Consider the following 16,661-nt stretch of genomic DNA (forward strand, 5'->3'; position numbering starts at 1 on the left):
TCTCAAGTACAATGATGAATCCACCTTCAAGAACTCTTAAAACTAATGTTACTCGTATCTCTGAACTATTACAAAACTATATATCTAAGAAAATGGCTTCTGAGTTCTATTTATAGATTTTCAGGACAGAGGAGTTCGCTAAGCGAAATGATGTTCGCTGAGCGAACTAGTTACTTAAGCAAGGGGTTTCTTGACACGTAGCAAAAGGCTTGACTCATCACTTTGTTCGCCGATGCTCGCTATGTCTCGCTAACAGACCCTTCCTCCCGGGTTGTGCTCGCCATCTCTCGCTATCTTTCGCTGAGCGAACGTTGAGTTTGTTGTCCTGTTCGCTGAATCTCGCTGAAGCTCGCCATGGACCCTTAACCCACTGGTTTAGTTCGCTGTAGCTCGCTATGGCTTCGCTGAGCGAAGGCTTCAAAACCTGCTTTTCTAGCCATTCCTAACAAAAATGCCTTGGGATTAATTCCTCTTTGATTTAATGTTATATTTACACCAAAAGGGGTTTTAATCAAGATTTCTTTATAAAAGTATTGGTAAGTGCTCATAATTCATGATACAATATAACTAAAATTGGGCACTTATCAAATCTCCCCAACTTAGGACTTTGTTTGTCCTCAAACAAAAGGTAATATTTCAACAAGCTCAAAATTTTAAATCTCAGGAAAGGTTTGTAATCAATCAAAGTTTTTGAAATTTCTTTTCCTAAGCATGAGTAAAACAATGCCTACTCAAGACTATTCCTTAAAACTTTCAAAAGAACAAAGCATGATCATGAATTGATTGCTATGTCTAAGCAAAATTCTCCACATTTTTATCAAACAATCAAGACTCAAGTGTTATCAAAAAATTTCTCACCAATATATCACTCAAAGGTAAGTGTTTCACTCAATCCAAACAAAGTGCATGCAACAATTCAATTCAAACATTTATCAGAGCAATGTCACAAAACATGTCGTCAATCGTGGATCACTAAGGACTTTATTAAGCTTGTAACGGGGCTGGGCTACAAAAAATCATTGTTTTTCTTTGGATTTCAAAAGGCCTTAAGGATAAGAGAGCAATAACAAAGCTTACAGAACTTCAAATTCATCTAAAATTTCGCATTCATTTACTCCCTTTCTTTCCTTTCTCCCCTATTTCATTGGTGATTCTTTTCTTTCTTTACAATGACACTTTTTTTCTTTCAAATTTTTCTTTTTCTTTCTTTTTGTGTCAATCTTTTATTTTCAACATTTTTCTCTTTTCAATCACCCAATCCACTACTTTTCCAAATCATTTTTATGACATTTGTAACCTACTTCTCCCCAACTTGAATCTTAACATGACCCTAATTGAAATACAAATGCTCTCCTATCCTAAGACAAGGGTAGAGTAGTTGTTTTTCCATTCTTTTGGTTTCAGGGTTTATAAAACAAATAATTTTCAAAATTTTAAGGCTCAACAGGGGACACAAAAGATCACTATCTCACAAGGTAGGTTAAGTTTGGCCAAGTAGTTATCACTCAAAAAAGAAACAGGGCCATGATCATATCCACAATATCAAACACATTAGTGACAGCAGGATTAAGTTAAAATCAAATGAGCACACATCATTGCTGGCTCTCAAAAATTTATGTAAACAATGGAAAGTTCACACATTCTCACCCGGCTAGGTTGATAACACAAGCTTCAATCATGTTCAACAAAAATATTGAAAATCATCTTAGAACAATCAACACAATTCAAAACCATGTTAGGTTCCTAAGCCTATTTCAAGGACTAATCAAGAAGTTTTGACATGAAGTTTCACAAAACATTTTCAACATGCTTGATCATTGATTTACCACAAACCTAACTTCAGATTTTTCCTAATCATGTGAGCTTGTTTGCAAAAAAGCTTTTCATAATATTCACACTACTTAAAAACTTATCACCAAATATTTAAACATTAAACTTAAAAACTTCCAAAAGACATTGTCTCAAACATTGTCAGGTACCACACCACATGTTCAGAATACAAAAGCTTAACAAAACCACATAAAACACAATTTAAATTTGTTCACAACAAAAACAACTAAATAAACCAACTAGTAAAAGAAATAAATGACTGAAAGCTTGTAAATTTTCACTCATTTTGGTGAGCTTTCAGTCATCATCTGAATCTGCTTCTTCTTCATCCTCCTCCTCCATGCTTGCATCACCCTCACCACCATCATCTTCTTCATCATCATCATCCATACCAGCTTCTTCACCAGCATCAGCATTTGGTGCCATCCCTCCCCCAATGAAAGTAGGCCTGTCCTCAGGCCATGCAACAAATGTTTGGAAATCTTGCGGTGTCATCACCGACTGCCCGGTGTGCTGATTATAGAAGGACTGCTGCATTGCACTCATGGCTCTATACCCTGCATCATTTTGATCATATAAATGAGTAAAGAAATTGTAAAAGTTTTGATCAGAGAATCCGGAGGTGGCTGGTTGAGTAGGTGGCTGTGGTGGTGGTGGTGGTGGTTGTTGTCGTGCCCTTCTTCTCTTTGGCTTGCAGTAGCGGTCAACATAGTCATCATTGATGGTGGGAATTTCCTCATTCCCAATCTGAGGAAGATGCAGTCTGTTGGCCGAGCATAAACCCATAATGAGACATGGGAAACCTAAAGGACTCGTGCTCTTTACCTTGGATGACCTAAGTGCCTTATCCGGGTGACCACTTAGAACAATTTCTTTCATCCACCTAGAGATTATTCCCGCCACATCTATTTCCAAATCCTCATTTATGTAATGGATGAGGCCCAGGATGTTCATGGTGGCATCTGAAGGATGGGAATTAGGTTGGATGTTGTACAAGACCAGATTGAATAGCAGCACAGTGAAGGTTTTCATGTCCTCTCTCATTGCCCTCAAAGGTGTTTGGGTCGCATTGAAGACAAAATCGGTGTTTGGTCGAAGCAGCCTACTCCTCATGGACGGAGCATCCCAAGTTCCCCTATTCCGTTGTTTTTGGAATGCACACAGTGTTTCATTGCGTGGCAATGTGAAAGGGTTTCCAAGGTATGCATTGATGGCATCGCGGTCGAATTGGATGGTGCGACCACGAACCATGGTGGTGTAGGAGAAAGGTTCATCACCTTCTGGGAGAGCATTAGCATAAAATTCTCTCACTATGACCGGGTTGTAGGTGGTTGGTGGGTGGACAATTTTTTCCCAACCCCGGAGTTGCACAATTCTTGCAAACCTCTCATAATCTCCATGCTCATAGATGTCAAAGATCCTTTCACTCAAAATTTTTCTCTTTTCCAGAGCCCTAAACCGATCAAATTGTTCTTGCCCTTTGAAACGATTCATGTCCAAATCTTCGGTTTGGTGGGAAGAACTTGCGATGGTTTTCTGTTTCTTACCAGCTGAAGGTTTCTTTGGTGCCATTTCCTGAAATAAAATCTAATTAGATAACATAATAACAGGGCACAATCAAAGAAAAAATTGTTGCAGGTTCTGCAGGTGTTCGCTCAGCGAAGGCTGGCCTAAAAAAAATTTTTTTTAGGTTCGCAAACCTTGGCTTAGCGAGGGCGTTGCGAAATCAAACATGAAATTTTTCTTCAGGGTCGCAGGCGCTCGCTAAGCGAAGGCATAGCGAAGGGTTGCGAACACAAATTTTGCAGAAAACATGGTAAATCGACTAGATCTGGATTTTTAAGCATTCTAATCATTGTACTCATCATAAACCTTATAAAAGGAACCAAACTCATGCAAATCTTAACATTTAAAGTGTATTCAAACCTATTCCTAAGAAACTTGTGCAAAACTACCATAAATAATCACTTTTCAATTTGAATTTTAAACTTATGAAAGTAAGAGTTGAAAAGGATTTCATACCTGAGTAGTGATGTAGAGATGGGATGCACTAAGTGATGAATGAATGAGTGGGTGCTTGTTTGAGAGTAGAGAGAAATTTTTGTGAAAGAAGAAGTTGGAAAGGAGAGGTTTGGAGTGAAATGAGAGGATAAGATGGATGAGAATGTTGTTTTAGGGTTTGGAATGTTTTGAAAACCGTGTTTGTGGTAGTGGGTGGTGAGGTGGAAACATTTTGGGCCAGCTGTCCGTTTAAAATTGAAGTTCAGGATTCGCAGAGTTCGCTGAGCGAATATAATGTTCGCTGAGCGAACCATACCAGAAAAGAAATTTCTGCTGAATCCTTTGGCACAGCTTACACCAAACATGTTCCTACCATCAAAATTATTTTATGCATGCTAAAACATTAAATTACTTACAAAATTGGGTTGCCTCCCAACAAGCGCTTGTTTAAACTCATTAGCTTGACGTTCTTTTTGGAGCTTCAAGGATCGGAAAGTGGGATTTTGGTAGTGACACGATCAAATTCACCACCAAAATAGAGTTTCAACCTTTGACCATTCACAGTCCAGGTTTCATTTGTTGCTGGATCTTCTAAAACGACTGCACCATAAGGCTTCACCTCATGTATTTTGAACGGACCGGACCATTTTGATTTCAACTTCCCCGGAAATAGTTTCAACCTTGAATTGAAAAGTAAAACCATTTGACCTGGCCTGAAATTTTTGTTCAAAAGCCGCTTATCATGGTAGCTCTTCACCTTTTCTTTATACAGCTTTGATGATTCATATGCTTGGTGCCGCATTTCTTCCAACTGTTGCATCTGAATTTTTCTTTTCTCTCCGGATTGGTTCTCATCAAAGTTCAGAAATTTTAAAGCCCAATAGGCTTTATGCTCTAGTTCCACCGGAAGATGACATGACTTACCATAAACCATCTGAAAAGGTGTTAGGCCTATCGGTGATTTGAAAGCTGTCCGATATGCCCATAGTGCTTCATCTAGCTTCAGTGACCAATCTTTTCTTGAAGCGGACACTGTTTTCTCAAGAATCTTTTTTATTTCTCGGTTTGAGACTTCAGCTTGTCCATTGGTCTGTGGATGGTATGGTGATGCAACTTTGTGCCTGACTCCATAATGCTCAAGTGCTTTTGCTAATTGTGAATTGCAAAAATGCGAGCCTCCATCACTAATGAGCACACGGGGAGTTCCAAAGCGAGTGAAGATGTTTTTCTTTAAAAATTTGATCACCGTTTTACCATCGGCTTTTGGTGATGCAACTGCTTCTACCCACTTTGACACATAATCAACTGCTACCAAGATATATTCATTTGAAAACGATGAAGGAAATGGCCCGACAAAGTCAATGCCCCAACAATCAAAAACTTCAACAACAAAGATATTCTGCAACGGCATCTCATTACGCTTTGAAATTTCGCCGGTTCTTTGACAACTGTCACACTTTTGAACATATTCATAAGTATCTTTGAACAATGTAGGCCAAAAGAACCCTGACTGCAAAACTTTTGCAGCAGTTCTTTCTCCATTATAGTGACCTCCATATGGTGAATTATGGCAATGCCACATGATGCTTATGGCTTCCTCTTTGGTAACACATCTTCTCAACAAGTTGTCTGCTCCAATTTTAAACAAATAAGGATCATCCCAAACATATTGATTTGCTTCACGGAGGAACTTTTTCTTTTGGTGCCAATTGAGATCATCCGGTATTAATCCGGATACTTTGAAATTAGCCATATCAGCAAACCATGGCCTTTCTTGCACCATAAGCAGTTTTTCATCAGGGAATTCTTCAAGAACCTCACGTTCATGTTTGGTTACCTCAGTGTTTACAAGTCTTGATAAGTGATCAGCTACCAAGTTTTCTGTTCCCTTTTTATCTTTTATCTCAAGATCAAACTCTTGTAGTAAGAGCATCCACCGAATGAGTCTCGGCTTAGAATCAGCTTTTGTAATCAAATACTTGATAGCTGCATGGTCAGTATACACAACAATCTTTGAACCAATCAAATAAGAACGAAATTTCTCAAGTGCATACACTATAGCAAGCAATTCTTTCTCGGTTGTTGCATAGTTAACTTGTGCATCATTTAATACTTTGCTTGCATAGTGTATAGCATGAAAAATTTTGTTCTTTCTTTGTCCAAGGACTGCACCAACTGCATAATCACTAGCATCACACATCAATTCAAATTCAAGTTTCCAATCGGGTGCTATGATTATGGGTGCAGTCACCAATCTTTCTTTCAATTCATTAAAAGCAAGTAAACATTCATCATCAATTTTAAAAGACGTACCTTTGTTAAGCAGATTGCTTAATGGTTTGGCAATTTTGGAAAAATCTTTGATGAATCTTCGGTAGAAACCGGCATGACCTAGAAAACTTCTGATTCCTTTGACATTTACCGGAGGAGGGAGCTTTTCAATGACCTCCACCTTTGCTTTATCCACTTCAATACCCTTGGAAGAGATCTTGTGACCAAGAACAATACCTTCGGTCACCATGAAATGACACTTCTCCCAATTAAGAACCAGATTTGTTTCAACACACCGCTTCAGTACGGTGTCCAAATTCTTCAAACAATGTTGAAATGACGGACCGAACACGGAGAAATCATCCATAAACACCTCAATGCATTTCTCTATTAAGTCAGAAAAAATTGCTTGCATACACCGTTGAAATGTTGCCGGTGCATTGCACAATCCGAAAGGCATTCTTCTATAAGCAAAAACACCGAAAGGACATGTGAAAGCTGTTTTTTCATGATCCTCGGGGTTGACTGAAATCTGATTGTACCCCGAATAACCATCCAAAAAGCAATAGAATTCTTGACCTGACAATCTTTCTAACATTTGATCCATGAATGGTAATGGAAAATGATCTTTTCTGGTTGCTTTGTTGAGTCTCCGGTAGTCTATACACATCCGCCAACCTGTGACCGTTCTTGACGGTATCAACTCATTCTTGTCATTTGTGATTACCGTCATCCCACCTTTCTTCGGGACCACCTGGACCGGACTCACCCAAGTACTGTCAGAAATAGGGTAAATCATGCCAGCTTCAAGCAACTTCACTACCTCCTTTCGCACCACCTCTTTCATTGTTGGATTTAATCGACGTTGAGGTTGAGCAACAGGTTTGTAATCATCTTCCATCATAATATTATGCATACAATAAGATGGACTAATACCTTTGAGATCGGATAAAGACCACCCGATTGCTTCTTTGTTTTCTTTCAGAATTTGAATCAAGCTTTTTTCTCCATCAGCTGACAATGAGTTGCTAATGATCACCGGCTTCTTTTCTTCTTCTTCAAGGAATGCATACTTGAGATGAGATGGTAATGTTTTCAACTCAAGCTTTACTTCACCCGGTCTTTCATCATTCTTAAGCTCCTCAATCTTTGCTTCTAAAGGAGTTACTTCCTTCAAAGCATCCAGCTGCTTCAGAAAACTCTCAACTTCTTCTTCTTTCTCAGGATCAAGTGCTTCAAAACTTTCAGTTAGGGCTTGTTCGAGTGATGAAGGTTGATGTGCTTGTTTCCTCACATCTAAGATGGCTTCATCAGTTGCATCTAACTTAAAACATATATCCTTCTCATTTGGATGCTTAATAGCTTCCCACAGATTGAAGCTAACTTCCTCATCTTGTACTCGAACTTTCATCACCCCGTCATCAATATCTATCATCATACGAGCTGTCTTCATAAAAGGCCTTCCAAGAATCAACGGAACATCGTCATCCTCTTCAATATCCATCACCACAAAGTCAATCGGAAACATGAACTTATCAACCTTTACAAGAACATCTTCCGCCATTCCCGAAGGACGTGTGATTGACTTGTCGGCTAGCTGTAGTGTCATTCTTGTTCGGGTAACATCAAGACCACCAATCCGTTTAATTACTGATAACGGAATGAGGTTAATGCTTGACCCTAGATCAATGAGAGCTTTTCCAACATTCACATTACCAATGGTAACCGGCAACGTGACTCTTCCCGGATCTTTTTCTTTTGTCGGAAGAGTGCGTTGAATGATAGCACTGCAGCTTGCATCTAACTGGATAACTTCATCATCATCAAACTTTCTCTTTTTTGTAAGAATCTCTTTCATAAACTTTGCATACGTCGGCATCTGCTCTAAGGCCTCGGCAAATGGAATGTTTATTTGCAATCTTTTGAATATGTCGAGAAACCTTGCATATTGCCTTTCCTTGTCTTTCTTTGATGGAGCATGTGGATATGGTAAGTGTTGAACAGGTGGATTTTTCTGAATACTTTTCTCTTCTCTTGCCTTTTGTTTCTTTCTCCTCTTCTCCTCACTTACTTCTCCCTCAAGCTCTTCTTCTTTTTCATTTTTTTCATTTTTTTGATTTTCAACTAAATCTCCCTCATTATTTTCTTCAACTTCCTTCTCACTTACTTCTACTCCCTCTTTTTCTTTTCTTGTCAAAACCTCCTCTTCAGTTTTCAAATTGTCACCGATTCCCTTGCCTACCTCCTTACCACTTCGAGTTGTGACAGACTTACATTGCTCTTTTGGATTTGGTTCGGTATTTGCTGCAAATGATCCTCCTTGATTCTTGTTATTGGCCATTTCTCTTGCTATTTGACCAATCTGAGTTTCAAGATTTCTTAACACCGCGTCATTCCCTCGTTGGTATGTCTGCATTTGTTGGTGTTGTTGTTGGTTATGCTTTGTCTGCATCTCTATGAACGATTTCAAAGTCTCTTCTAAGTTTGCTTGTTGAGACTGTTGAGGAGGTGGTTGACTGTAATTTTCATACTGTCTTTGCCTATTTGATGAACCAACATCTTGTCTCCAACCTTGGCCATAGTTTGAATTGTTACCTCTTTGATAGCCAGTATTTTGGTACTGACCTTGCCTTTGTTGAGCTCCCATGAAATTCACTTCCTCATTAGTCGGAGGACAATGACCTGTAGGATGATCTCCGGTACACAATTCACACGCTGCAACCTGTTTAGCTTTAGTTGACACTTCTTGAAGAGTCATCAATTTTGACATTTGTTTGGATAACTCCTCCACTGTGTTGGTAAGAAGTTTATTTTGAGCCAATACAGCATCTGACGGATCAAGTTCAAGAATCCCAGGCTTCCTTTGAGTTTTGCTGCGTTCACTTTGTCGATCACTAAGTGACATTTTCTCAATGATAGTCGTAGCATCTGCAGCACTTAATGATAAAAGAGAACCACCTGCTGTTGCATCTAAAAGGAGCTTTGAATCCTGCAAAAGACCATTTCTAAAAATATGAATTTGGGTTAGTTCATCAAATCCATGATTAGGGCATTTACGCAGCATTGCTTTGTATCGATCCCATGCTTCACATAGAGTCTCATTGGAGCCTTGAGAAAACACCGCGATTGATGTCTTTGACTCCATGAATTTATGATGTGGAAAGAACCGATCAAGAAACTTCTCTTCCAAGGTATTCCAATTTGTCATAACTTGAGCTGGTAAATCAAGGTACCAATCTTTGGCCTTTCCTATCAATGAATGTGGAAACATTCTCATGAACACCGCTTCCTCCTCCGCTTCAGGAGCACCAAGTGAACCGGCAATTTCATAGAATTTGACCAAATGGTTGTACGGATCTTCATGTGACAAACCTGTAAAAGGGTTAGCATATAACAATTGCAAGAGTCCGGTTTTCATCTCCGTTTGTCTTGCACCTCTGGGAGGCCTTGCAAGATGAGCAAGTCTCCGTGGACTGTTGTGACATGGCCTTATACCGGCACCTTCGTTACGTGGCGGATCGTCAGCCATCTCTTCGGAGATTGAGGATGCTGAAGAAATAGAAGTTGAAGTTCCTTCTTGCAGCTTCTTTTGTTTGGCTAGCTGTTTTCTTTTCTTTCTTTGACTATTGTTTCTCCTTGCTGTTCTTTCGATTTCTGGATCAAAAAGTAAATTCTCTGCAGAAATCTTTCCTCGCATAAACAGGACAACAATCTAACCAGACAAGTTAGCGTGCACAAAGGATAATAAATAATAAAAAAGTACAAAATTGCTTAAAACGACAGAAATCATAATCAAACTTATCAATATCAAACGCCAGTCCCCGGCAACGGCGCCATTTGATGAAAGTACAAAAGCAAGTATTTTCGTTATATCGTATCCACAGAGACTAGTGTGATATCAAAGATTGATTTGCAATTTCCATGATTTTAAGTACGGGTTTTTGTAAGATTTGTTTTGAGAACATAAAAGTGCGATTGGATAAAAGGATTTAAACTTTCGGATAATAAAAAGTTGTCGGAACTAGATTCATTATCTTGTTAGCATGTATCAATCAACCTCACTATATATATTTCATTTACCAATCATTATTATCACATATCACACATCGAACGTATCCGTGTCCGGATTACGCCGTGAAATCTATTATATCTATCAACGTTCGATGTCTCGAATCATTAATCGACATAATAGCATTAAGATCTGATATTTGACGTGATTACTAAACTCGACATCTATGTCTAAACATTGAAGTTTAATAAGTGATTATCTTTTACTCTTGATTCAAACAATATATGTCTATGTTGTTCAAATCTTTTTAGAAATAGACAATCAAAACAAGATAACACTTTATAATGATTGATAAAGAAAACACATATATTAAGATTAAATTGACTACATGTTCACAAAATAACTACATCTAATCCCAACAACAAAGGAATTTAGCTAGACATGATAACAGTAAACTTACAAGAAAAAGGGATGAAGAACATCTCTTGATTTCTCAAGTACAATGATGAATCCACCTTCAAGAACTCTTAAAACTAATGTTACTCGTATCTCTGAACTATTACAAAACTATATATCTAAGAAAATGGCTTCTGAGTTCTATTTATAGATTTTCAGGACAGAGGAGTTCGCTAAGCGAAATGATGTTCGCTGAGCGAACTAGTTACTTAAGCAAGGGGTTTCTTGACACGTAGCAAAAGGCTTGACTCATCACTTTGTTCGCCGATGCTCGCTATGTCTCGCTAACAGACCCTTCCTCCCGGGTTGTGCTCGCCATCTCTCGCTATCTTTCGCTGAGCGAACGTTGAGTTTGTTGTCCTGTTCGCTGAATCTCGCTGAAGCTCGCCATGGACCCTTAACCCACTGGTTTAGTTCGCTGTAGCTCGCTATGGCTTCGCTGAGCGAAGGCTTCAAAACCTGCTTTTCTAGCCATTCCTAACAAAAATGCCTTGGGATTAATTCCTCTTTGATTTAATGTTATATTTACACCAAAAGGGGTTTTAATCAAGATTTCTTTATAAAAGTATTGGTAAGTGCTCATAATTCATGATACAATATAACTAAAATTGGGCACTTATCAGTATTCCAACGCTCAAGTTAGTAACACACAAATCGGCCTACGCAGTTGTTGAGCTAGCCTCTTGACTTAAGTATGGAAGTCTTGGGCCCCATCCAAGTTGTTTGTCTTATCGTGGAAACTACTCCATAACATGATTTCATCTCGTCAAAATCTCTTTCGGCGAAGGGTGATTACAAATATTAATAATACCTTATGTATGTTATGTGGGAACTCAGTTGAGTAAGTGGACCACTGTTCTTAAATTGCAAGGTGTCCTCTACAGTGTGGTACTCTTTTTTTAGGTGTTTAAGGTTCGAGTGCGTTTTGCCTGGGGGTTATAGGCTTGTTTGAGTTTCTGCTAAGGATGGGTACTAGTAGCACAACTCACTTATGAGTGGGAAGTGCAACCTATTTTGCGATGGAACTGTTAGAGTCGTGTGGTGGTATGTTCTAGGGTCTGGTGGCTCTCGGTCTAGTCCAGGTGCACCTTAGGAATTTTCTATATCTTTGATTTCATTGTATTTTTTCTTTTCTTTGGGGGCTTAGTACTTCTTGTACTCCCTTTTGTGAACTCTCTTCGGTGTATACTTTCTCTTTTTTTTTTTTATATAATTATATTTGCAATTAAAAAAAAAGTAACAGCTCAAGATGAGTGTGTATGAATTGGGTTAAATATCTGTAATTTGAGAATGATCGTGCATATGCATATTTGTAGGTGTGCATGAGGATATGCATAACAACCTTGTAGACCTCATTACACTAGTGGAATTAAGGATAGTACGCTCCATGTAGGGGTCATTGTCTTGCTATGGACATCGCATCGTAAGGAACAATGTGCCTGAACATGGATGAGCTGTGTTGGGCCTCTAACCATTGTGGACTTTATAGTCTAGTCCGGAACAGAAAATAAAAGAGATATTTTATAATATTTATGATAGTATATACTCTGGATAAAAAATTATCACGTGATTCTGTGTGAGACAAAAATTCATGTTTTTATCCGGTCTTTTATTGCATATTTTGTTTAGTAAACAATATAAATAAAAAGAGATATGTATAACAAGAGTAAGACTTTACTAATTGTTTTAATTATTTTTTTGGTCAATAATTGTTTTAATTCTATTAGTAAATTTTTATTTTTGATAAGGCATTTGTCAAAACGTTTTTAATTGTTGAGGTATTAAAGAGCGTTTTATTTGACTTTTGATTTCATAAAACCGCTTACGTCCAAAATACGAGTTTACTTTTTTTTTTCTTTCATAAATACTAGTATTGATTTACGAGAAGCAATCAAAGCCATTGGATCTTGAAATTAACGATTGGATCAACTTCTTCTTTTCTCTCCCTCGGCTTCAAGTTGACACCTCGTTTATCTTCTTTCTTCATGCGTTGCTCTCTCTCTCTCTCTCACTCTCTATCTCTCTCTCTCTAAAAACCTGAAACCCGTCTACAAAACCCCTTCTAATTCACATTTTGAAATCAAGAAAATTGAAGTTTGTTTATCTCTCTCTTACTCATCGCAAGTTTCAGAGTACTTAAATGTGAGTTCTTCTTTTATTTTATTAGTCGCCTTTTTTACCTGTTTTTTCCCGCTTTCGAGTTATTCTCTTTTAATGTTTTATTTCATCTTCTCGTTTATCTTTATTTTTTATTTCCATGAGTTTTTTTTGGTGAAGATTTCATTTTTTGAGTGACATGCTTGAGAAGTGTATATATATTTTGGTAGATGAATAATATAATGAAAATTTTAAAATATATAACTGTGATTTTTATTTTTTATTTTTATGAAATAATTGTAAATATTTTGTAAGAAATTTGATGCGCATATATTTATCACACAAATTTAAATTTTCATGTAACCCAAAAAAAAATTTAAATTTTCATAGACCCACATATGTCAAATCATCTATTTTTTTTTCTTCATTGACTCCAAAGAGGATATGATAGTTAGGGGTGCTAAGAGTTCAAAGGATCCATTTAACCCGATGATCCAATTTCAAACCAACTAACCCTGTAATTTATTTGAATTTGAAATTAATCGGTTTATTTTATAAATAGCCACTTAAGTGGAACTCATCAATCAATTGAACTTTTGCCACTACTTTCAATGTCTAGTACTCCCTCCGTACTACAATGACCGACCCAGTTGATTGTTTCATATATGTCAATGTATAACTTTGATCATTAATATCTTTATTTGTATAATAGTAAGAATTATAAAAATTTAATATTTTAAAACTATACATCAAAAAATATAATATAGAAAAATATACATCGAAAAATTATATGTTATTATTTGTTTTTATTTATTAGAAAAAAATATGGCCAAAATAAAATATGTGAATAGAACATATGATGAAATCGAGTCACTCATTTTTATTGGGTAACCAACGATATAAATCTTTACTCTTTATTTTACTCATTTTCTTTTCATATCAACAACTTTTCACATTTTAAAAAAATAATATTTAAAATATAACATTTAAATTTTAAACCAATAAATTCAAAATAACATACCATAAAAGATTTTACAAATTAATCAAATTTTAAAAAGTTTTCTTCTCTTCATTTTCTATGATCACTCACTTTTCTTCTTATTGTTGTTATTTGTGCAATGAGTGAAAAACTAAAATATTTCTTTCATTTGTGAGCAGAAATCAACAATGTTGGGATTGAAGAAGTTGGTCGTGTCCGTGAAAACAAAAATAAATTCATTGAAGAAAAAGAAGGGTTACAAAAAAGTGGAGAAGAATGACAATACAAAAAAGGAAACAAAGAGCAAGAAAGCCAGAAAGCTCAATGAGGAGAATCTCAAACTAGTGGATTCTCCTAAATCTGACACATTTGTCTTTTGATGCTTTAGATTTTGTTTTAGATGTTTGGTAAAACCTAAATTACAAGTTATGTGTTGACATTTAACTGTACTTGTTTTGTTTATCCTATGTGATTTCAATGAGATGTTGGTAACATTAACATCTACCATGAACCAATTTAATTTTGGTGACATGACATATCTATGGTGACTATGATTCTAGTATTTGGGTATTGTGTGTGAGGAACATGTGTGGATTTTTTCTTTCTCTTATTTAGTTTCTTACATAAGAATCAGTGATAAGAATATTTGAGTACGTTCGATGTAGGTTTTATTTCCATAGAGCTGATAAAAAGAGCTTCGAAAATAAAGTAAAAGTTGTTTGGTGATTTAATTTTGTTGTTAATTTCATATACACCATTTTATAGTGACTTCGTTTACTTTTTTTTTGTCAAATAGATTATTGGTTAGAATTTCACATTTTTAATGTAAATAAAAAATTGGTAATTAGAATTTCACATTTTCCAATGGCTAGAATTTAGGTTCTCTCGAACAATTCATTCTAAGAAACTTATTAACCACTTGAGTCTAATATTTTGGTTTAGTAGTTTTTTTTTTACACAAATAAACTTAAATCCATTTCATTCATGATATTTGTTTCAAATAATTATAAAATTGAGGACTAGCTAGCAATAAAACGAGTTACCTGCTCTAGTTATGAACTACTCAATTAACTTATCTTCTAACATAATTGACCTTACGGTTTTGATTCAAAGCTATTAACCTACCACAAGAATCGGTAATGGTGCCAATTTAATGGGGTCTCACATGATTCTAAAAGATTATTCTTCATATTCAAAAAAATCTTCTTCTTTTTTTTTTACTTATAATAAAAATACTTTTATATATAAGTAAGATAATTACAGTTAAATGAAAGGTAAATTGGCAACAAGTTACGGCGGATGGCATAGTCAATCCTCTTAAATACTACATCTAGAGACTTATGAGACACCACATTACTATGCAAGACTCTTTGAACTCTTTTCAAAATATTCAAAACATCTAGGCCAGGAAATCAAACGTGTCAAAAACAAATAGTATAAACACATGTGTTGACAGTGGTATATTAACACAATTGAGTGGTATTTTTACAATCCAGCACAATGAATCTAATGAGCAATCTAGGACTTGAATTAGATCTTGAGTGGGTTCTAACTACTCTCTCCGTCCCAAATCTTTGGTCCTTTTAAATTTTTAGTTTTGTCCCAAAACTTTAGTCATTTTAAGAAACCAAAGCACAATTAATGATAATTTACCATTTATACCCTTACAAAAACTAAAGCATTCATCAAATGGATTTTCTCTTAATAAAGTAAGGGTAAAAATGACTTAACTTATCAATCTTTATTATTTCTTAATCTACGTGCAAAACTCTAAAAGGACTAAAGTTTTGGGACGGAGGGACTAACAGGTTTACGAACAGTTCCGATTGTATATAGATAATGTGCGCTCACAAACTTGAATCTACAAGCTATGATACAAATAAAAATGAAAATGTGCTTGAATTATAAATTGAGTTCATACATATCAATCGAGATTCTACAGCCTGTGCTAAGAAATCTATCCTATTGTTGTTTTTGTGTGTGTAAGCGTTTGTGTATTTATGTTTTAGGCAGTCTATTTCTCTCTAGAAAATGAACTCCCTAAAACAGTTAAGATTTCTCTATTTATAGAGCTTGAGAAATATCTTTGACAACTGCTCCATAGTGGCCAGGTTCTTCGATCTTCCACGATCTCCATTCCCCACGTTAAGGCATTGTTCGCGAAACAGTTCCCTCTTATACTTTTGAATTTGAATTTAGGTGGAAACACGTCTCTTGGCGCACTTTATCCAGTCTTCTCGAATTCTTACTTAATGCATGACTCGAAGCTCATGTTATATCGTTCGAAGCTTTCTTTTATTTGAATAATATAACAGTTCGAAGCCATCAATAGCTTTTGAATCCTTAGTAAGAATTTTTGGATAACATGTTGATTGTTGGAGCACGCTCTCTCGTGTTTGGCCACTTTGTTTGAAGCAGCTTTGAGGGCCGCCTGTCCTACCATAAAATCCCCAATCGTCAATCCCACAAGTGGGGAAATCCGGTCAAGTCTACACATGCATGTTTTCCTCCTATCCACCCATACACCAGCCCATCGGCTGACATCAATGTAGATCTCCCCTCTAGTGGATAAGTCAATAAGTTCCCAGACGCCTCTTTCTTCATATATATTTCCACGCGCAGATATTCTTATTTGTTTCTTAATTATTATTTTTTTTTAAAAAACAATCTTTAATCCAGCCAATTATTCATTTATTCAAAAATAAAATCATTTATTCAGATTTATTTTTAAAATTACTTTTGTCTCTTTTTTTTTTTTTATCAAACTTTGTCTCTTTTTGGTTGGATGGTATAGAACCATGTTTTATTTTTTTATGGAATATATTGGGGTCAGAGTCCAAGAAAAGAAAAAACTACTGAACTTTTAATTTTAATATATTAATTTAATTAAATTATATCATTTTATGTAGATATTTGAATAGATGTTTTAGAAACTAATTTATAAATGACAAAATGGTGAACTTTTACATAGATATTTGAAAATATGTTTTATAAACTAATTTATAAATATGACACAAT

Source organism: Trifolium pratense, linkage group LG2, assembly GCF_020283565.1.
Source record: "Trifolium pratense cultivar HEN17-A07 linkage group LG2, ARS_RC_1.1, whole genome shotgun sequence".
Taxonomy (NCBI): Eukaryota; Viridiplantae; Streptophyta; class Magnoliopsida; order Fabales; family Fabaceae; genus Trifolium; species Trifolium pratense.